This window comes from Dasypus novemcinctus, chromosome 17, assembly GCF_030445035.2.
Source record: "Dasypus novemcinctus isolate mDasNov1 chromosome 17, mDasNov1.1.hap2, whole genome shotgun sequence".
NCBI lineage: Eukaryota > Metazoa > Chordata > Mammalia > Cingulata > Dasypodidae > Dasypus > Dasypus novemcinctus.
The window spans coordinates 38208379-38232147 of record NC_080689.1 but is presented as its reverse complement, the minus strand read 5'-3'; the positions used below and the strand labels follow the sequence as shown (position 1 = coordinate 38232147).

At 35.7% G+C, this 23769-nt stretch overlaps 1 long non-coding RNA gene across 1 annotated transcript in view; it reads right to left on the bottom strand.

The window, feature by feature from the left end:
• Positions 1-2709: 2709 nt before the first annotated feature.
• LOC131273958 (uncharacterized) overlaps positions 2710-23769 on the bottom strand; it is a 265586-nt gene continuing 244526 nt past the window's right edge. The window contains exon 3 of the long non-coding RNA XR_009181143.1: positions 2710-3077. This is a non-coding gene — a long non-coding RNA (uncharacterized lncRNA). The remainder of the gene's footprint in view (positions 3078-23769) is intronic.

Genomic DNA, 23769 nt, shown 5'->3' with positions numbered 1-23769 from the left:
GGCTGAAATCCAGCAGCTGACTGCAGCCAAGGGGTGATCTTAGAACGAATGTGCAATAGAATTCTTGGCTTACAGATAATAAAAGTGGTTAGGAAGCTGGATGGGATGGGATATCTAGCATTGTTTGATGTCTTGAAGAGCTAGAAAAGCAAGATATTATCCCCTTTTGGAAGTCATTATGCACAAAGAAGCGAATGTCAAATCAGAAAAGGTAGCTTTAGGACTTGGGAGTCTAGGGAAATAAAGTGAGGCTTTAACCTCTAAACTAGCCTCCTCTAATAATGTCTCTCATCTCTACAGTGATTGGGCAGCCACACATTTAATAGTCTGTGTCGAGTTCCTAATTACTTCACTTGAGAAATGCTTGGTCAAAACCTTAATAGCATAAACAATACTATAGTTTGGAGAAATATCAGGGAATGTTTTAAACAAAGTATGTTGGATTTGATTAGAAAGTAAGTAAAAACGTGTTGCTCTATTTGCCTGTTTGCTGAGGTACACACTAAATTTCCTAGGCATGCATTACATTTGAAAGTTTGGAAAAGGAAGCCATGAAGAATTCAAAGAGGAATGAATTAAAAAATTATCATGATATTGTAGTGTGAAAATGGAAAAATCTCAGTTATATTAGTTCCTACCAGTGTGGTTAAGTTTTTTTAATGATTCTGTATGCCTTATAATTCAATTCTCATGAAATATTCATTTTATGAGAAAGAAACCTGAGCTCCAGAAAAAAAAAATACATAGTTTGTTCAAGGTCAAGTGGTTGGTAATTAGAGCATCCCAGACTTCAACTCTTATCTTATGGACTATACCCTCATTCTCAGCTCCATCACTTGCTACCTATGTATCCTTGAGCAAGTTACTTCACCTCTCTAAGCCTCATTTTCCAAACTGTAAAATGGGAATAATTATGTGACCTGTTTCTTGGAGTTATTGGAAGTTTTAAATAAAACAATGTGTGTGAAACAATTAGTAAAATCGCTGGCACATAGAAAACTCCCAATACACATTAGTCATTATTAGCTGACTTTTATAATGGTGATTTTTTTTTTCTACCAAAACACTGGATCAGAACCTATTCTAGCTTAGAATAAGGATTATTTTTTCCTTGCAAAGCTATATAATAAAGCGTATATGGATCTCTAAAATTGTTTTCCCCAAATTTATCAAAATATATTCCAGAGTATTTCTAGGGTTAAATTTCCTTTGTGTGTACTTATGTGCATGTATGTGTGTGTATGAGTGTATAGCAATATAATAACGTGGAGTTTAGATTAGAGTTAAGCAAATAGGATTGACAAATCATGCAAAAAAGAAAAATATAATTTTATTCAGGGTCATTGTTGTACTGTGGTCATGAAGAAATAGCTATTTAATATACTTTCCATGGTTCTTCTCTTCCATGAAGTCTAGAGGATAAGAGTTGTTGCAAATCTGTGAAGACAATGTATATATGTTATACTACCAACAGAATTATTTGGGGCACAGGTTTAAGAACACCATATAATCCCAAACACACTTCTGTCCTTGTACATTTGTATGGGATTTAAAAATAAAAATTTCATTATTTCCCTCTTCCAGATTGCAGGCAGTGAAATAGGGAGCAGACAGAAATGTGAATTTTTAAAATTGAAATAGAATAAAGTTAGGGACCAGCTTCTTTCTTTATATTTTTCCTTTCTATTTCAAGATCTTCTACTCCAAAAATTTGGTATGTGGACCCAGTACAGAAGTTCAGGTTATTGAGATTTTGACTAAATCTGACTAAACTGTGGTCTTATTGCTCAACCACATGTCTCTTAAGATGCTGATACTTGTCTCTCAACCCTTTTAATTTCCCTTTTTCAATTTCCTGTAATTTTAAGAAATTCATGCAAAACTGTACTATTTGTTTAAAATTCTATCCCTTATCTCTTAAGAACGGTAAACAAGTAAGATAAAATAATAAAATATGCAGCTACAAATAGGTAGCAAGACACTTATTTTTGCCTGAATAAAATATTCTAAATCAGAAAAAGGTCACTTTTGCATGTTTCTTTTTCTTAGTAGGTAATGAAGTTCTGGCTTTATCTTAACATCAGATGTTCCTTGTGATTACTGTTCAGTATGTTACCATGTCTCTTTCGATCTGGTTTTGAGAGCTGCGTGATAAACAGATTCTGGGTCAGTTGCATTCATTTCCAATTAAGGGTCAGGGTTTTTCTATCCATTTCTTTTTAACTTCAACTAAATTAGCAGTGGAAATATCTTTTTGCCCACTGGAAAGTAAGAAAGAGTGTGCTGTTCCTACTTAACATTTTCTCTAAGCGATGAAAAAAAGTTAATTATTGGGCTTAAGCAAAAGGCTCATGATTGTGGAGCTTATTTGAGAACCAAGTATCTCACCTTGATCATTTATTGTTTTTTATTTTAATTTTAGGGTAACATTTATAGGAGAATTATTGGGTATAGCTGGGTATAACTTTTGGTTATTAAGCCAGTTATAAATTTCAAGTATATTCCAATATATAAGCTCTCTACTTTTTAGGCATAGGTTGTGTATATGTTAACAGAATAAAAGTTAGAGTAAATGCCAATTTATGCACATACATCTTTTCAGTTTTCAGTGTGTTCTAAATTTTATTCAGAGCACAAGTCCTTTTTCTATACTCATAGTTGGGGGAGGAGCGAAATAATTTAACTGAATCACTCTCCGTAAGTGGTTGCAAGACTTTAATAAGAGCACAAACCCATTATAAAGCCAAATACATCTTATACCAAAACAATAAGAAAGATAACAAAAATCTTACCCTAAATTTTAAATGTATTGCTTTGCATAAGAAAAATAAACTAATGAACATTTATATTCCTGGTGGTAATCCTCAGTAAAAGCTTGCAGATATAGTGCTCTGTAGCAAGCACCCAATTTCTTGAGTACATCAACATGAAAATACCTGGAAGTGCTTTACGTGCATGTGTACTCTTCCAAAAAAACTAAAAGTCCAGGTTGTTCAAAGTCTTTTTAGTCATCAATTTCCTGGTTCTCAGGTATTCAGCTCGTGATGATTCTTGGTAAAAACAGGATTATTTTTACCCTGGAATCAGAATATTTTAAATTAATTAGGATGTTTAATTAAAATTTCTGGCATCAAAAGGTAGGATAGTATTAGAATAAAGTCCTAGGATAACGTTTCAAAGTCAGAAAATCTAAAAATGACTGTCTTCTTCAAAGAAGAAAAGTAAAAGTAAAGAAGGAACGTAAAGAGAGACAGAGAAAGTAAATGAAAAACTTCGAAGATGCTTCAGAAATGTCAAGTGACTTTCAGTTTAATTTTGATACCTAATTACTTCAAGGAGTTTCCTTAGAAATCATCATCATCTTAGAAAGAGACCAAGGGAAAATAAAGGAAACTTGAATGTGAAGGAATCTGTAACTCCTTCAGCCAAATTGGAATTAGAAGTAAATAAACATCAAGAATTTAGTTTTCCATTGATTTGGACTTTGGAAAGTAATTCAATATACTTAAACGGTCATTTTATTTAGAAGAACACTTTTGTTTGGATGTATATTAATTTTAAATTTTAATGAGCTAGAGCATATTGATTTTGGGAAAACAGTTATGTCAAAGATACATTAAAGGAGAGGCCCGTCTCTGGTTTGAAAGACAACTTTTCTCTCCTGGGCAATTCTCTCAATCCTTCCTGTCTCACCATATCAAAGTGCCTAAAACTAGTCACCAATTAAGTAGCATATAATTGAACTGGTTGTCCATCTCTCTCCAAGAAATAATCAGAGCTAATTCCATATCTTCCAATGCTGTTTATCTCTCTTACTTCTGAAAGCACAAGATCTACGAGTCATCCTTCATTACCTGAACTCTCAACCCCATGTAACTTTGTACAAACTTCACTCTGACCTGCTCTCACATCTTAATTTGACACTCCCAATCCTTCATCAAGAACAAAAGTTCTGTCATTAAGCTGTATCCTCTGCATCTTTTTAAGGTTTCTTTTATTTTCCTTCTATAGGTAAAATCTTTTTTTTTTTTTTGAGTGCTCTGCTTGCCCTTGTAGTGTTCTCTAATGGTGGCTGTATTTTCTCTCTCAACCCATGTGTCAGTGGATTTAGATGTTGAGTGGTTATCCTTATTGCGTTTCACTGCTGTTTCCAATTTCTTTTTCTACTTCTCTCATATGCCAACTCATTTGGAGTGTATGATTAGACAATACCACACCAACCTTCCTTGTTGCAGTTACCTGCTGTCCTCTTGGTAATTGGCCCTATTTCCTTCACTGATTATTTCATTTTCTGTTAAAACTTTTTCTCCTTCACCGCCATTTCTGTCATTATATTTGGTTATTTCAATATCACAAAATGTTCCTCCCCTGTCCTAGATCTCCTCACCTCTAATTATCTTGTCTTTTTTCACATATATCAGCTATGCATTTTCATGATTATACCAAAGATACTGTCTGCATTCCCTTTGTAATCTCAATTTCAAGCATCCCGTTGTCAGACAACCACCTTACAGTTTATTCCTTCATTTATTTCTCCACAGGGACTTCCAATCCATTGAAATCACCACATTAGCTTTTTGCATTATTCTTTTCTTCATATTCTTACTCATTTGATGTTGTTTCAATAGACCAATCACATTCATCACTCTAACCTTGGTTGTTTCTTTGTCCCTCCCCCTTTCACTTATTTTAACTTGTTAAAACTTCAAAACTGATTAAATTCAACTCTCTACCTACTTGGTACCTATAATGGCCAGAGAAAAACAAATATCTTGGCTGGTTGATCTCACTTTAAATTGATGATCACAGCTTTCAAGTAAATCATCAGGGCTGTTTAGAAATACTCTCATATTTCCACATTTGTTCACTTTCTCACTTTCTGTGACAACTATTTCATATCTTCTTATTCCTCAAATTTTTAACAGTTCTTCCCTTTCTCCATTCTTACCTGATCTCCTTCCTTCATATTTCACTGAAAAAAAAAAAAAAAGGAAACAAACAGAAGAGAATGCTTACAGACTCCTACTTTAAAAACTATCAGTCTTCTTATATCTGAACCCATATGCCTTGCCTTATTGGAGAGACAATAGGTGACTCTTTTGATCCTATTTAAGACCCATCTCTCCATTTATGCAGTGAGTCACATCTTCTCTGATTCATTCCAGAACTCTGCTCCGCAGCTGTTCCCTTCCTTCACAATAATTGATTTTTTTCTTCTAGTATTGATCATTTCCATCAGCATATAAACATGGTGTGATGTCTCCTATTTAAATTAATTCTCTTGACCACACATCTCCAGATACCACCCCATTTTCTTCTCCTCTTTAGAGTGAAAGTCCCGAAAAGAGTTGTCTATTTTCATGGTGTCTATTTTCTCTTCTTTATTTCTCTCTTGAACCCAGCAAATCAAGATTTGTTCTCACTAATCTCTAAATCTTCTCCAGTTATTGTTATCAGTGAACTTCACATTGCCAAATCCATGGCTTATCCTTAATCCTCATCTGATTTGATCTCATAATAACAAAGGCCATGGTTGATCACTCCTTCTTGAAATACTTTTATTTCATTTAACCTCCTGAACAACATTCTCTGTTTGTCCTCCTACATTCTGGTTGTTCTTTTTCAGTCTCCATTGATGAATCATTGTCATCTTCTTAATCTTTCAATATCACAGATGCCCAAGGTCCAATTTTCAGACTTTTCTCTCTTACATCTACTTTCATCCCATGTACTTAACAATACAGCTGTTTTACTATCTTCAGCCCAGATCATCCCATGAAATTTAATTTTATATACATTCTCTATACTTGGATTATTTATAATACCCATATCAAATTCAACCAATGAAAAATTTAAGTCTTGGCTTTTATTCTTTCCTTTTCAGGACTGTCTCCATTTCATTAAATGGAGTTTCCGTTCACTGAGTAGCTCAAGGCCAAAAATCTTGGAATCAACCTTCCCTCCTCTCTTTTCCTTACAATTCTTTCCCTTTTCTCACAATTCCAATCCATTTTAGAAGCAAAGAGTGTTTGTTCTCCCTTGGAAATATAACCAGGATCTAATAAGTTTTCATACCTCCCTGATACCAAACTACTATTATTTCAACTGAACTATTGGGAGAACTTCCTAACTGGCTTCCAACTTTCTAATTATGCACCCCTGTGGTCGATTCTCTCCAAAGAAGCCAAAGTGTTTCTTAAAGTATGTAATTCTAACTGAGTGACTCCAATGCTCAAAATCTTCCAACATATTCCCAGCTCACTCAAAACAAAATGCAAACTCCTTAATTTAATTTCAATGCCACATATGGTTTATTTATCCAGCCTCCACTTTCTCTTATCTTAGCTTTTTCCTACTGCTTACCTCAAACAACCATGTTCCTGCTTCAGGGCCTTTGCGTTTGCTAGGAACATTTCCCAGCCTGTCCTAAATATTCCTTATCCACATAATTTTCTCCTTCATTTTATTTTGGTCCCTGTTCTGAAGTAACCTCACCGATGAGGCATTTTTGACCACCTTATCTAAAAGAACATCCCATACTTCTCTGTGTATGCTCTGTACTTTCTTTACAGTATTCTATCCCACTGATATATTGTTTATTTTTATCATCTGTCCCCTCCCATTAAAATATTAGATTTACTAGGGCAAAGCCTGGGCTGATTTTATTCACTGCTATAACTGTATTGTCTAGAAGTGTACATAAATAAAAGGAGCACAAAAATGTTTATTGTATGAATGAGTGAATAAATCCAGGAATAGTATTTGGCAGAAAACCAAATAAAAACAGCAGTGGTTATTTAGAAAAATTATAAACATTTTTATCATTGCTTTTCATGCCAGGATGGCAGGAAAAAAAAAAAGTTATAATGAAGTCTTCTCTATTGTATTTCTTTTTTTTTTTTTTTTTAAATGAAAGCAAATCGTGGTCTTGGAGTTTCAGCTAAGAAAAATAGGATATCAAGAGGCTGGGCAGAGAGATGATGTCATCAACATGGTGATATAAATATCCCTTGAAAAAGCTTCCCTTGATTTAGTGAATGAAAGGAAAAATTCCACTTCCCTTGAAATCTGGAGGATGGTAGACACTGTAGAACGACTCTGCTAATGCTGAATTTAAGAAACAGAAAACTCTCAGGTAGAAGTCCAATCCAGACTGTTAATTAGTTCCTGTTTTCCCCTCCCTCTCACTAACTCCCAATTGGCTTGGAAGCCACTCAGAGGCATCATGACCCCAGATCCCTCTCACCATGGATAAAAACTATAGACTGAATCATAACAGTGAGTTAGAACTCCATGCATATCCAGGCACAGGGACTTAAGTTCACGGAGACCCAGGGCAGAACATGAACCACTGAGGATTGCTGCATAGAAAAGTGCCCTTGTGGGGAGGGAGGAAATCCACCATCGAAAGGCTGGTAAGAACTGTTGTGACCCATCCTGTTTCAGTTGCCTGGAACACCTAAAGGCAAAATGGAATTTTCTGAAGTTACCCACATTTCTGGTTTGACCCCATCTGGCTCCCTGCTGTAGGGTCCCATAACAGGGAAGAAACTGGATGCAGGAAGTCCTCAAAGAGAGAAAAATAGTGGGGTTAAAAAGAATTGAGATAGGACTGATCCAAGAACTGAAAAGTGTAAGGAAAAGGGGGCACTGAGTGAAGGAGAGAATTTAACCAAGTCATTGGTGCTGGGGAGAAAAATCTGCAAAGAAACAAACAATGGATCAAGATTTGCAGAGAAGGAACAGAAAAAAGGCAGCTCTTTCCTTGATGTGAAACAATTATACAAAAGTGCAATCTAAAAAAATGGAACAGCATATCTGATGCAAGAATCAGATGAAGAAGAGCTGAGATAATCTGAACAGTTAAACAAGCACTATTCTAAAGGTCTAGAATAAGGCAAACGAAGCATCAAAGAAAACCTTAACACAAAGCCAATCAACAATAAAAACCCTAGACAAAAGGAGAAATTGACCATCAGAGTTAACTGATCAGGAGAATCAGATGCCAAGATATCAGCAAAAAACCACAAGTCATACTAAGAAACAGGAAGATAGAAGACAGTATGTGAACATAAAGAAGAAATTGAAAATTAAAAATAAACCTACAGAAATTAGTGGATGAAAGGCACAATAATAGGGATTAAAAATATAACAGAGGCATATAACAGCAGATTTAAACAGGCAGAAGAATCAGCAAGCTAGAAGACAGGACCATTAAAATTGTACAGGCATAAGAACAGATAGAGAAAAGAATATAAAAATTCAGCAAAGTCTTGGGGATTTGGTGACAGCATGAAGCATACAAGCATATGTGTCAAGGGTGTCCCAGAAGGATATGAGAAGGGAAAGGGGGCAGAAAAATATTTGAGGAAATAATGGCCAAAACAACCCAACTCTTATGAAAGACATAAATATGCTTGTCTAAGAAGCACAACATACTCCAAACAGAAAAATCCAAACAGACCTACTCTGAAACACATATTAATCAGTATGTCTAACACCAAATATAAAGAGAGAATTCTGAAAGCAGAAAGAGAAAAGTGATTTGTCACTTACAAGGGATCCTCAATAAGAGTAGGTACTAATTTCTCATTAGAAACCATGGAGGCAAGAAGGCAGTGCTATAATATAATTAAGTTACTGAAAGAGAAAAACTGCTAGTAAAAAGTGTCTTTATCTAGCAAAACTGTCCTTCAAAAATGAGGGAGAGTTTAAAGTATTCACAAATTAATAGAAATTGAGAGAGTTCATTAATAGGAGACCTGCCTGACAAGAATTACATAAGGAAGTGCTGTAGCTTAAAAGGAAAAGACGAGAGAGTAGCTTGGATTAGTGTGAACAAATGAAGACCATTAATAAGGACAACTAAAACGGTAAATAAAAAAATCCCATACTATTGGATCCTCAATATACAACTCTACTTTTTAAATTCATATATGAATCAGGATACAACTGAACAAGAAAAAGACATATTTACTGATAATGGACATGCAAAATATAAAGTGGTAAAGTGGAACAAAAACAACATAAAGAGGGGAATCCCTTGGTGGGCCCTATCTGGGAATATATGAAAACCTAACATAGTTATACTCATTTATAATTCCTCTAATCATGATTTTTCCTCTCATTTTATTTGAACCTATAACTTTCAATGTATCTATTAAATATATTTCTCAGAGGCTTAAAAATCTTTGAATTGTGCATATGCCAGTTGAGCGCTGAAACTCAGGAGAGTTGTGGCCAACTCCTACTCTCCGTTTCTTCAGACTTGCTCTGGACAACTAACAAAACTATAATGATGGACCAGTCCTATCCCCAAAACAAGAGGTATATTCACCTGCAAGAAAAACAATTCCTTTCCTCTGCCACATAATATCTATGTTCTTTCTCAGCCTGAAGCAGTCAGAATGGACATTGTCCCAAACCCCTCAAGATTGAGAATGATCAAAAATAAGGGAGAAGTATAATCATAGACTGAAGCAGATGTATTTTTATTGTACTTATTACCTTGTTTTTAATAGAGTAACTTATAATGTCAATATAAAAATAAAATAAAAAAAGACAGGTTGGCAGAATGGAATAAAAAGCCTGACCCAACTTATGCCCATTTACAAAGAGACTTCACCTAGACCCAAAGACACAAATAGGTTGAAAGCGAAAGGATGGAAAAAGATATTCTATGCAAATAGCAACCTAAAAAATAGCTGGGGTAGCTAAACTAATATTGGACAAAATAGACTTTAAGCCAAAAGCTGTGATAAGAGACAAAGAAAGACATTATGTGTTAATAAAAGGGGTAATCCACCAAGAAGAAACAGCACTCATAAATATTCATGCCCCTAACCATAGTGCACCAAAATACATGAGACAAACCCCTGGAAAAACTAAAGCAAGAAATAGACACCTCTAAAATAATAATCAGAACCTTCAATACACCACTCTCATTAACAGATAGAACATCTAGATGAACTACAAATAAGAAAATGGAGATCTTAAATAACATGATAAATGTACTAAACCTAACATATATAAAAAATTGTTCCCCAAAGACAACAGAATATATGTTCTTCTCAAGAGTACATGGATTAGTCTCCAAGATAGACCTTATGTTGGGTCACAAACCAAGTTTCAATATATTTAGAAAGATTAACATCATATAAAGCATCTTCTCTGACCAAAATGAAACTGGAAATCAAGAACTAGAAAATTCACAAATAAATGGATGCTAAATAATACTTTCCTGAAAAATTGGTGAGTCAAAGAAGAAATTGCAAGGGAAGTCAGTAAACATCTTGAGATAAATGAAAATGAGAACACAACATATCAAAACTTACATGATGTGGCAAAGGCAGTGCTAAGAGTGAAATTTAAAGCCCTAAATGCTTACATTAAAAAAAAAAAGTGCTAAAATTAAAGATCTAACTGCACTCTAGGAGGAACTAGAAAAAGAAAAGCAAATTATCTGCAAAGCAAGTAGAAGGAAAGAAATAAAAAAGATATGAACAAAAATAAATGCAACAATAAAAAACAATGCAGTGAATTAACAAAACCAATGGTTGGTTCCTTGAAAATATTGATGAAAGTGGCAAGCCCTTAGCTAGACTGATGAAAGGAAAATGAGAAAAGACACAAATAAAATCAGAAATGAGAGGGGGACATTACTACTGCCCCAAAGAAATTTTAAAAGTTCATACAAGAGTATAATGAACTGAATGCCAACAAATTAGATAAACTAGATAAAATGGACAAATTCCTAGAAATGAACCAACAGCCTACACTGACTCTACAATAAATAAAAGACCTCAAAAGACTAATTACAAGAAAAAAGATTGACTCAGTCATCAGAAACCTACCAACAGAGAAAAGCCCAGGACCTGATGGTTTCACAGGTGAATTCTACCAATAATTCCAAGAATTAATACCTTTGTTCAAAATCTTCCAAAAAATTCAAGCAGAGGGAACATTATCTTACTCATTATATGAGGTCAACATCTCCTTAATAAAAAAGCTAGATAGAAAGTACAAGAAAAGAAAATTATGGACCATTTTCTCTTACGAATATAGATGCAAATACTCTTGACAAAATACCTGCAAATAGAATCCAACAACATATCGAAAGAATTATACACCATGATCAAGTGGGGTTTATCCCAGGTATGCAAAGATGGTTCAACATAAGAAAATCAATATAATACATTACATTAACAAAAGGAAGGGAAGAAAAAACACATGATCATCTCCATCAATGCAGAAAAGGCATTTGAGAAAATTGAATATCCTTGATAAAAACACTTAGAAAAATAAAAGCAGAAGGAACATTACTCAACATGACAAAGGTCATATGTGAAAAACCCACAGCTAACATCATACTCAATGGTGAAAGACTAAAAACTTTCCCTCTGAGATCTGGAATGAGACAAGGATGCCCTTGGCATAAAAGTTATTCAACATTTTACTGGAAGTTCTAGCGAGAGCAGTTAGGCAAGAAAAAGAAATAAAAGGCATCAAATTGGAAGGGAAGAGGTAAAATCCCCTATTTGCAAATGACATGATCCTATTTATAGAAATTTCCCCAAAATCAGCAACAAAGCTACCAGAGCTAATAAACAAATTCAGCAAAGTGGCAGGTTCAAGACCAACACGCAAAAATCAGTAGTGTCTCTGTACATTAGTAATGACCAAGCAGAGGAGGAAGCCAAGAAAAAAAATCCATTTACAATATCCACTAAAAGAATCAAATATCTAGAACGAAATTTAGCCAAGGGTGTAAAGGATTTGTACACAGAAAATTACAAAATATTGCTAAAAGAAGATCTAAATCAATGGAAGGATATTCCATGTCCACGGATTAGAAGACTAAATATCATTAAGATGTCAATTCTATCCAAAATTATTTACAGATTCAATACAATACCAATCAAAATTCCAACAGCCGACTTTGCATAAATGGAAAAACTAATTATCGAATTTATTTGAAAGGTAAAGGACCCATAATAGCCAAAAATATCTTGAAAAAGAAGTGTAAAGTTGGCAGTCTCACACTTCCTTACTTGAAAGCACATTACAAAGCTATAGTGGTCAAAAAAGCATGGTACTGGCACAAGGACAGATTTATCAACTAATGGAATATAATTGAGAGTTCAGAAATAGATCCTGACATCTGTGACCGATTGATTTTTGACAAGGCTGCCAAGTTCACACAATTGGGAAAGGATAACCTCTTTTAAAAAAAGGTGCAGGGAGAACCAGATATCCATATGCAAAAGAATGAAATAGGATCACTATGTTATACCATATACAGAAATTAACATAAAATGGACCAAAGACCTTAATACAAGAGCCAGGACTCTAAAACTAAATGTATGGAAGCCTCTTCAGGCAATGATTTCTGAGGCTATGTCCAAATCACAAGCAACAAAATAAAAAAAAATAGTTAAATGGGACCTCCTCAAAATTAAAAACTTTTGTGTATCAAAGGGCTTTATCACAAAAGTGAAAAGACAACTTACTAAATGGGGAAAATTGGGAACCACGTATGTGATTCAAGTTTAATATCTAGAATGTATAAAGAAATCCTACATCTCAACAATAAAAAGACTAACAGCCCAATTATAAAATGAGCAAAAGACTTTAATAGTTATTTCTCCAAAGAGAATATACAAGTGGCTAAAAAGTACATGAAAAAAATGCTCAACAGTACCAGCAATTAGCAAAATGCAACACCACATGAGATAATTTCACATCTATTAAAATAGCTATGATTTTTAAAAACTTTTTAAAAAGTACAAGTTTTAGAGAGGATGTGGAAAAATAGTAACTCTCATTCATTGCAGGTGAGAATGTGAAATAGTGTAGCCTCTATGGAAAACATTTTAGTAGTTCCTCAAGAAGATCAGTATAGAATTACCTTATGATCTGGCAATATCACTATTAGGTATATACTCAGAAGAATTGAAAAGAGGGACTCTAACAGATATTTGTACAATGATATTCATAATGGCATTATTTACAATTGCCAAAAGATGGAAACAGCCCAAGTGTCCATCAACCAATGAATACATAAACAAAATGTGATATATACATACAATGGAGTATTATTTCACCATAAAAAGGAATGAAGTCCTGATGCATGCAACAACATGGATGAACCTTGAGGACATTATGCTGAGTGAAATAAGCCAGGCACAAAAGGACAAATAATGTATGATTTCAGTGATATGATCTAATTACTATAAGCAAACTCATAGAATCTAGAATACAGGTTACCAGGGCATAGATGGGGTAGAGAATGGGGAACTGATGATTAATTTATACAGAATTTTTATTTAGGTTGATTGTAAAGGTTGGGAAATGGATGGCAAAGAGGGTAGGGCATTATTATGAGTGTAAGTAACAATGCTGAACTTTGTATTTAAATGTTGTTGAGGGGGAAATTTGGGGTTGTGAATGTAACTAGGATGAAGGTTAGAAAATAAAATCTGGGACTATATAACACAGTTAAATCTGTTGTGGATGATGGACTGGTGTTAATAGTATAAGAATGCTCTTTCATGTATTCTAACAAATGTATAACACTATTACAAGGTGTTAATAATAGAGTTTTATATTGTAAAAATACACCTAATGTAAACAATGGACTATAATTAATGGTACTGGCAGGTTGAAACTTTTGTGGACCACAGAAAATCATTCCTGTGAGTGTAAACCTATTGTGGATATGACCTTTTGATTAAAATGCTTCAGTTAAGGGCCTCTGATTTGATTGTGAGACCCAGGGTGGGTCTTAATCCTCTTACTGGGGTCCTCTATAAATGGAGGAATTAAAAAAACCACAGATTCACAAAAAAGCTGCAGAGACAGAGAGGAAACCAGAAACTGAGAGAAAAGGCCCTGAGTTAGAGGCTGAAATCAATGGAAGACACAAGCTGAGGAGTCACTTTAGCTAGCAACTGAAAGCAATGAGGCTCAGAGACGAGGGTAGAGATGAGTGGATGCCACCATGTGCCTGATGACACACCGCGGCAACTAGGGGAGAAAAATCTGATGATTCCTTAACGTGGATGCTTTCATAGCCTCTGAACTGTAGGCTTTTAAATTATTAAATCCCCATTGTAAAAGCCTATCTATTTCAGGTATATTGCTTGGCAGCCTTTAGCAAACTAAAACAGTACTGTTTCAATAATCAGTCATCAGTTGTAACAAAGCTCCCACACTAATGCAAAGTGTCAACAGTAGGGGGGGTACATGGGAACATTGTATTTTTTGCATGACTTTTCTGAAACCTACAACTTCTCTAGTTAAAAAAAAGTAATAATTAAAAAAAAAAAAACATGCTAAGTGAAAGAAACCAGACATAAAATACTAGGTATTGCATGATTCACTTTATAGAAAATGTAAATATAAATAAATCTATAGAGACAGAAGCAGTTTAGTGGTTATGCAGAACTCAGGAAGGATAGAGAGATTGCAAGGTGACTGCTAAGAGTTATGGGTTTTTCTTTTTGGAATAATGAAAATGTTCTAAAATCAATTGTGCTGATGAATGCACAATTCTAATTATACTAAAAGCCATTGATTGTATACTTTGGATGAATTGTATGGTGTGTATATATATCTGAATAAAACTGCTGTTTTTCTTCTTTTGAAAGAGGCTTGGCAAAGCAGGGAATGGGAACCTGTAGCAGTTTAATATGGTTATGAACTCCAAAAATAGATATTGGATTATGTTTGTAATCTTGTCTGTACCTGGATGTGATTAAGTTATGATCAGGGCTTTGATTGGGTCATGTCATTAGGGCATTGAGTTCCCACCCCTTGGTGAGTGGGGACTCACAGATGAAAAGCATAGCAAAGGACAGAGTTGAGGGTTTTTGATGTTGGAGTTTTGAAGTTGGAGTCTGATGCTGAAGTCTTAAACTGGAGCCCCAGGAAGTAAGCTCACAGAGGAAAGAGAAGCAAGCCCGGGGAAGAGAGGACTTGAGCCAGGAGAAGAACAGAAGAATAGAGATGGCTTCTTAGACATGGCAGAAACCCCAGGGAGAGAGAAGAGACATTCACACCTGATAGTCTACAGCTGACCTTGTGGAAGGAGGCAAAGTCTAGAGAGCCTCATTGTCTACAGCTGACCTTGTGGAGAAAACAGAGGAGCTGAGCACGGAGGAACACAGGAAGCCTGAACCCTCATAGATGTCTGCAGCCATCTTGCTCCAACATATGGAAGTAGATTTTGGTGAGGGAAGTAACTTATGCTTTATCACCTGGTAGCTGTAAGCTCCTCCCCAAAATAAATACCCTTTGTAAAAACCAACAGATTTCTGGTATTTTGCATCAGCACGCCTTTGGCTGATTATACAGGACCTTGTAATTTTAAGTCAGAAAATTTCAGAAAGACAGTTTGAAAGTGGCACTGCTAATATACATTTGAAAGAAGCCCTAAATTTGCTTATAAAATTTTTAGGATATAAAAAAGATTTTAGTAACAGTCCAAGGGAGTAAATTTTAATGATATTTGTGTTATCTATGATTTTTAACTTATATGATTTATGACTTGAAGATATAATGACTATGAAAGGGAAGATTTCCTCATGACCTCAATCCCATATAATTCTAAACATTCTTTACTTTTGATCAAATCTCACAACCCAACACTGACCCAAGAAACTCACTGTAATCCATTCCCAGAGTAATGACACACAGCATGTCATCAGTAAAAACAACTTCAACTCTTTCATAGCGCGACTGTATGATTCTCATGCTGCCATCATCAATCCATCTTTATTGCCTCTTTTGTCCATCCTTCCAATCTTCCTGACCTGTTTCACTTATAATGGAGTTTCATTATCATAACTTCCTTTTTTACACCATCTCCCCCTCTCTTCTACCTTGGAAAAACACCAACACTACATGTAAACAACTCTCCTATACACTGCCTACATCTGAGATGCTGAATATAACTGAAGAAAGCACATCCATGCTATTACTTTACATACATGACCATCCATTTCAAAAGGGCCTTCACAACTGCTGTGATATCCTCCCATATTTCTCCAGCCTACTCATTTTTCCTTTTCTGAGGCAATTCTTCTATACTTCCTCCTATCAACTCAAATTTGAACAATCCCTATCCATTTTTAATCTCAGCTGATAAATTTTCATTCATATTTCATGAAGAAAATAGAAGCAAACAGAAATCAAGTTCAAATCTACCAATTTTAAGTCCCCCCATCAAATCTACCAATATTCCTTCATCTATGTCTATGTATTGTACCTTACTTTACTCTTGCAATTGTTCCTTTTCTCTACTGCATCATTAGTTTCTCCTGTTTACTATATCATTCTGTCAACATATGAACACACTATAATACCTGACATTAAGAAAGTTCTCAAGATCCCCTGAAGTAGACCTCAACCAATGACTGACAGATGTGTTAGGATGATTACCTCAATTCCCTTGACCTTTGGCAGGAATAATTCTGAGTTGTGTGTTTTGCACCATTTTCTAGAATTTCCTCACTGAATTAAGCATCCCCTCTGGTAGCTAGCTTAAAAACACCCATTTTACAGGCTGCCTTACTTCCCTGTATAACATTCCCCTCTCCTACATCTCCCAATAAACTGTTGGCACTTTCATGGTGCTTGATTTCTTGGTGCAGAGTCTGCTTGTGGTGAAACTCAAAATAAGATGCAATTTATTTTTAAAATCCTGTTTGATGAACATTACCTATTAATTCAAAGATTTAGCCTTTCATATTTAATATAATACTGATACAAGGATTTAAAACTGCCACCTTACTATTTGATGTCTACTTTTGCCACTTGTTTTGTGCCTTTTTTCCTTTCCTACATTCTTTCGGATTAAGGAATTTAAAAAACTTTCCTCCCATTAATTCCTCAGTTAGTTATACATTGTTTGGCTATTTTATAGTTTATTAAATTATAACATGCATTTTGACTTATTAAAGTCTAATATAGTTCAATGATAATACCAATTTCTATATGCAACATTGTATTAAGAACTTTATGGTCATTTAATGCTCACAAGCACTCAAGATGGATAAGCAACTACTAAGTGGGTTAGTCAACATTCTAACCTGGATGTATTTGGCTCCTGAGCCCACATCTTAAGACAAACATAGTACTTGCCTCAAAGGATGCTCAAAAATTGTTAATTCCTTCTTTGTGGCTAAAATCATGAAATAAATGATATCTTGTGTGAAGTGATTCTTAGTCTAATTTTATAAATTCATTCTCAATATGATATATTTTCTAATTTTTTATAAGAAATTAAAAAATAATACAGTAGCATTTTGGAAAACTACTCCCTATACTCTTTGCATTAGATGTGTGGTTCACTGATTCTCCATGACTGACTACAATATTATATACTGAAGAGAGTATGTGCCTTTCAGTTGTACTTTGAATGATATGCCCTGAGTTCATGTATCAGTGATTGTCTTTTCACTGTAAAAAGAGCAATATTAATATCAACACTGCCTACTCTTGAAGAAAAAAAATTCTAGAAATGATATGGCAATGAAGCTGGTCAAGTAAAATAATACATGTATATATATTTGAGGGAGAAGGAGGCGTTACTGTGGTTTTATTTTGAACAATCTCATGAATTCTAAGTGCTAAGGATTTGCTGTTTCTGCCTTCTCTATAACTCAAAGGGATTAGAGAAAATTCATGCAAGCACAGTGGCCTTAATAACTAGCTTCATTTTTAGTAGCAATAATGGCAAGAGACAGGGATTAGGCTTCCACACACACACACACACACGAATATAGGACTAAAGAATACAGATGAGGTCGAAAAGAAATCAGCTTATTCATTGCCTGTACAGAAATGAGCAAATATCGAAATCCAATTATGTGAAATTCCTTCTATAATATTTCCCATAGAATAGGATTCTGAATAAAATAGTCTTATCTTGGACTCTTCAAACAAGATTATCTCACTTCCCTTGTTCCCTCAGTTACTTTCCCTGCCAAGTTAGACTCTGACATAGCCATTACCTGACCTTAAGGTATTTTTTGGTTTCTATAAGCCAGGTGTGAATGAGCAAATGGGAGTATTATCTGCCCTTCTGTGTGTGAAACCAAGTGCTTTGAGACAGTGGTGTGCCAGAACACTGAGAATGTATCCCGGTGTCTGAAATGTTGTCTCCTTCAGCAACTTCAGAGTAATGTGGCCAGTCAACAAAATCTAAATAGTTCTTGGTTTCTGGGGTGGGGAGTGGATTTAAGTATGTAACTATGTCAAGGGCTCATACTATTCATGAAAATAGGAAAACTGTAGCCTTGTCTGGGGGGACAAAAAAGAAAAGAATAATTCTTGGCAAACTTATGAAGACAGCAATGTATATCACCACCACCATTGCATTACATGGCTTTTTTCACACTCGAGTGTTTAATACTCTCCATAAGCTCTTGTTTAAAATGCTCAACTTACAAAATATCTAATACACCAGATGATCTTAATATATGCTGTTGTGGAAAGAGGTACATCAGGTTTTCAGACTCTGCCATTAACCTATCGAAATATACAGTTAACTTCCTTTATTCATTTTTCACACTAACCAAAAATCTTGTTTATACTATTGATTTTCATGGTTTAATATTGTGAGAAAAAGCACTGATGAGGCTGATGCAAATGCATGGCATTCCTCTGTCATTATACAAGAACGTGTTGTAATGATCTGGAGGAAAGTAACTGAATTTGGAATGATCAGGAAGAATCTGATTCTCTTCTGTTACTAACTGACCATGGGATATGGAGAAAAGTACAGATAACCTTGAGCTATTAAGGAAAAAACAGATCACACATGTGAAATGGCTTTAAGAAAATAGACCTTTAAAAACAGGACCATCTTGCAACCTATTTCTATAATCATTGATGAGAATAATCATGAGCTGGTAAAAGTTGTGGAAATATCTGATGTTCATGTGCAACTTAAAATGGGTAAATACAGAATACAGGTTCTTTTTTATGGTGAGCAATGTTTAACAAAGAGTAAAGTATGATGTTTTTGCCCCCTTCCCCATTTTTAGTGCTCTAATCAGTCTTCACTTAGTTCTCACCAACTTTGAATAGTGCTCAAAGAAGAGTTCAATTGTTGAAAAAAAGGATTATGTTTATATAATCTATATTATATAATTGCAATTAACTGCTTTAAAAACCTGAATATTAAAATTGCAAGTGACGGAAGCGGCTGTGATTCAATCAGATGAGCTCTCGTCTACCATATGGGAGGCCCTTGGTTGGCGTCCTGGGCCCTCCTTGTGAAGGCAGGCTCACCTGTATGCCATGGAGTGCCGCCAGGCCGGCAGATGCCGCAGAGAGCCAACTCAGCAAGGCGACACAATGAAAAAAGAAGGGACACAAGCGAGAACACAGAAGGGCCCGCAGCGAATGGACACAGAGAGCAGAGAGCAAGAAAGCTGCAAGGGAAGAGGGGAAATAAAATAAATAAATACAGACACAGAAGAACAGAAGAATGTACAGCGAATGGACAGAGAGAGCAGAGAGCATGCAAAAAGCCACAAGGGACGGGGGGATAAAAAAAATTGCATGTGAAATCCACATGTTAAGTAGTTATGTATTCTTCCATATGCCAATTTACTTATGTAACTTGAGAAGTCAGTTCTGGAAAGCAGGCTATATCTGTCTGTCTTGAAATGAATTGATAATAATTGATTTCTGAATTAGAATATGTGAGTTAGACAGATTTGTACCACAGTGTGACCCTCTGTACCCCATTACAGCCTTTTTAAAATTTTTCCCTAATATTAGAATTGGAAAATTGACCTGTAGACAAAATTTAAGAAATAATATGGAAACTAACAAGATTGATAAACAAATTGCTAGGTCCATAGATAAATATATAATAAATTTCCCTGGATTATTTTTTTGAAATACACATATGTCTTTGGAGGATGGGATCAAGCACTATTTTTATGAAAAGGTGGTGTGCCAAAATCCTTTTGACTTATATTTCTCATCTGTTATGGTATCTGGTATCTGGGGAAAGCCTCTTTCATAACTTGTCAAAACACCGTGAGTCACCCAGTTCCCTGTACAGGGTGAAAAACTTTCTGTGAGAATTATTTAATTAGATTTTTTATATTAACTATATTAAAATGGAATTTTCTGATATATAGTCCTGTGAAATTTAACACCTGTAAAGAATTATGTAGTTACTGCCACAATTGGTTCCATTATCTCAAGAAGCTCCCTCATACTGTCCCTTTGTAGTCACATCCTCCTCCCACCCTTACCCTCTGACACAGAACAGTTCTACACAACCATAGCTTTGTCTTTTTGAGAATATCATATAATTGGAATTGTATCATTTGAGACTGTCTTCTTTCATGCAGTAGGATAGCTTTCAGAGTCATCCAAATTTTCATGTGTATTAGTTTGCCAGGGCTGCTATGAAAAATGCAACACAATGGTTTGACTTAAATAACAGAAATTTATTGTCTTACGGCTTTGGGGGTTAGAAGTACAAATTCAAGGTGTTGGCTAGGCCATGATTTGCCAAGGTCTGCTGCATAATGTTCTGGTGATGACTGCCCAGTAATCCTCCTCATGTGACAATTTGCCTCTTTATGTTTCTCCTCTGTTTCCATGTCCAATTTCCTTTGCTTATAAGGACTTCTGCCATATTAGATTAAAGCCCATCTTTATTCAGTTTGGCCACACCTTAGCTAATGACATCATCAAAAGTCCTCCTAACAAATGGGTTCATGCCCATAAGACTGGGTGTTAGGACTTGGACATGTCTTTATGGGGAACAGGATTCAATCCTCAAAAGTAGGTAGCAGTATTTCATACCTTTTAATTACTAAGTAGTATTTCATTATACAGACAAAGCATGGTTTATTTGTTCATTTGTATTCAGGTTTTAATGAGAACATATACTTGCATTTCTCTAGAGTAAGTATCTACAGAACTATGGTAAATGTAAGTGTAGCTTTGTAAGAGACTGTCAAATTGTCCTCCAGAGTGACTATAGCGTGTTGCATTCTCATTAGCAATGTATGAAAGTTTGAGTTGTGTTACATCCTTGTCAGCACTTAGCATTGTCAGTTTCTTTCATTTTAGCCATTCCACTAAGCATGCAGTGGTATTTTCATTTATCTAATGGCTAATGATGTTGTACATATTTATGTGTGCTTTATTGCAATATGTATGTCCACTTTGTTGAAGTATCTGTTCTATGCTGCACTTTTTCTTCTCTCCTTCTCTGACTACAGTTACTCAAATATTTGGATGTTTTGTCTCAGAAGCTCTTTTCATTTAAAAAAATATTTTTCATTTGTTCTGATTGAATAATTTATTGATCTCAATCTTAGAAAAACTCCCTCCTCTTTTATCTCCCCAGCAGTTTCTGATTCTCAGAGCCTCCCTTTTTCTGTGTTTTAGCTAGAAACCTGGGGTTTTATTTACTTTGCTTTACTACATATTTTCCATAATTATGCCTGAATCTGTGACCATACAATGGGATAAAAAAGTCCACCTTGTTGGGACTAAAATGTTTCTTACCAGAGAGGAATAGTCAGCTTGCCTTAGAATTTTCAGTTCCTGCAAACTCCTATTCCTGCCACTGTTGTTTGCCACCACTGCCTTGGGATTGTTTGGGTGCTGGGGCATAAGAGAATAAAAGAAAAAAAGAAAAAAGAAAAAAAGATGGCAGGGTTTCCTCCATGTTCTCTGAAAACCCTTTTGCCTTCCCTTGAGCCAGAAATAAAGTGCTGCTCCTGGAGCTCCCTCTGTTTTGGGTTGTTTTGAGTTAAGTTTGTGGATACCAAGGGAAAAAAGAAAATGATAAAATCACAATAATTTGTTGATACTTTGGATTCTTGTTTTCTTCCCAGTCTACCAGTAATTTTATTTATTTTTATGTTTTTTACATTCTCAGTCCTTAAATAACTGATTTTTACAATCTGTCCATTTTTTAAAGTGGTAGTTATTGGGAGAGACAGGGCAGAATACACTTATACCTTCTTATCCAGAAACAAATTCCTATGTGAAATATTTAAAATTGAAATTTTTTAAGACACTTTATTCATTTATTTACTCCGCACCCCCCTTCCTCCCACCCTGATGTTTTTGCTGTCTTTGTCCATTTGCTGTGTGATCTTCTGTATCTATTTCTCTTTTTGTCTTCTCATCTTTCTCATCTAGGATTCACCAGAACTCGATCCTGGGGACCTCTGTTATGGAAAGAGGTTCCTTGTCAGCTGCCACCTCAGTTCCTGGTCTCTGCTGTGTTTCTCCTTGACACACCTCTTCGTCCCCCTTTTGTTGCATCATCATCTTGCTGCGTGGCTCACCTGCATGGACTCTGGCTCACTGCGTGGGCACTCGGCCAGCTGCATGGGCACTCCGGCTCACCACACAGACACCCACGTGGGCACTTGGCCCACCACGCAGGCACTTGGCTCACCACATGGGCACCAGCTCACCACACAGGCACACCCCTCTTCTTCCTTTTCACAAGGAGGCCCCAGGGATCAAACTCAGGTCCTCCCATGTAGTAGGTGGAGGCTCCGTCACTCAAACCATATCTGCCTCCCTGAAAATGTGTTTTTAAAAGAGCCTCAGTGCTATTAGTATCTTATTTTTGCATGCTTTGTTAATGTTTTAAAGGAGCATGTAGAAAAAAAGGGCATGAAGGATTTCATTTTTGTATTGATTAGTTTTTCTCTATTTCTTTTAATTCTTTTATGCTATAAAATCACTGAAAACAAATTTATTATCTGAAAGGTAATTATGCCAAAACTTACTCCTCTTTAGTTTAGCTTATCATTCTAACTAAAAAGCTCAGGTGTCTACTGTTTTTATGTGTTTGAAATTATTGCTATCAAAAAGGGTTATAGATGGTCATAGAAATTTGAAGATGCATGCCAATTAAAAAGTATCCTCATATCTCTGTAGAATTTAGTTTCAGTTTAATGATACAAACCTTGACTCATTTTATTTTATTTTTATTTTTTTGTCTTTATTTGATTTTTTAATGTTACATTAAAAAAATATGAGGCTTGACTCATTTTAAATATGACAATTAGCCCAGTGCTTAGCATAGTGCGTGATATATAGTAGATACTAAAAACATGTTTGAAAAATTGAATCAGAGCATTCAATTCATTAAGCACATATTAAATGGCTCTTGCCAGAAAGAATACCATGATAAATGGAGATAAAAAGATAGCCAAGAGGGAAGTGGATGTGGCTGGGGTGACTGGTTTTCTGCCTACCACATGGGAGGTACGGGTTTCGTTCCCGGTGCCTTCTGGAGAAGATGTCCAAGACAGCAAGCTTACATGACAGGCTGGTGCAGCGAGCTGACACAAGATGATGCATTGAGATGATGCAACCAAGAGAGTTGGAAAGACAGAGTTTCCAAGAGAGGAAACACAGTGACAGATGCAACAAGACAGGGAGTTGAGGTGGCTTCAGAAATTGGTGCCTCCCTCCCACATGGGAGGTCCCCAGTTCAGTTCCTGGTACCTCTTAGAAAAAGAAGATCAGCACACAACAAACAGACACAGCAAATGCAGACAGCGAGGGGGTGGGGAGAAATAAATAAAATAAATCTTTAAAAAAAAAAAAAGGGGAAACGGACTTGGCCCAGTGGTTAGGGTGTCCGTCTACCACATGGGAGGTCCGCGGTTCAAACCCCGGGCCTCCTTGACCCGTGTGGAGCTGGCCCACGCGCAGTGCTGATGCGCACAAGGTGTGCCCTGCCACGCAGGGGTGTCCCCC